Below are 494 nucleotides of genomic sequence, written 5' to 3' on the forward strand. Positions count from 1 at the left end.
ACCACGTATAGCACCTTTGTCCAGGGACATGAAGACAGATTTTGAGACTGTGTCAAGGCCTGGGGACATTTGCTAATCCTTCAAAGTGTAAGGTGCCACTGTCTGGGTAAGGCCTTCTCTGACTTGAACTACTGGAAGACAAGTGCCTTCTTATGTATGCATTTATGGGTTTCTTACAGTCCCAATCCTGTTGTAATACAGTGATACTCAGATGACACTTTGGATACAAATAATTAAACATGTTGCAAAAAATAAGAGGAATTATTAGAATTAGATTTAAAATGAAGAATGAAGTTTTATCAGTGTTATGTTTTAAATATACTTTTAAAGACTGTAACAGATACACAAATACACCTATTTGTGATCTGTAGCTAACCCTGAGATCTTGCGTTCTATGGCAACACAGCTTATGACATAAACAAGTAACTTTCATTCCAATTCAGTTTTATTGTTTTAAATAAATGGTTTAAAAATTTTACTTAGACAGCATATAT

The sequence above is a fragment of the Tauraco erythrolophus genome, chromosome 9 (assembly GCF_009769465.1).
Source record: "Tauraco erythrolophus isolate bTauEry1 chromosome 9, bTauEry1.pri, whole genome shotgun sequence".
NCBI lineage: Eukaryota > Metazoa > Chordata > Aves > Musophagiformes > Musophagidae > Tauraco > Tauraco erythrolophus.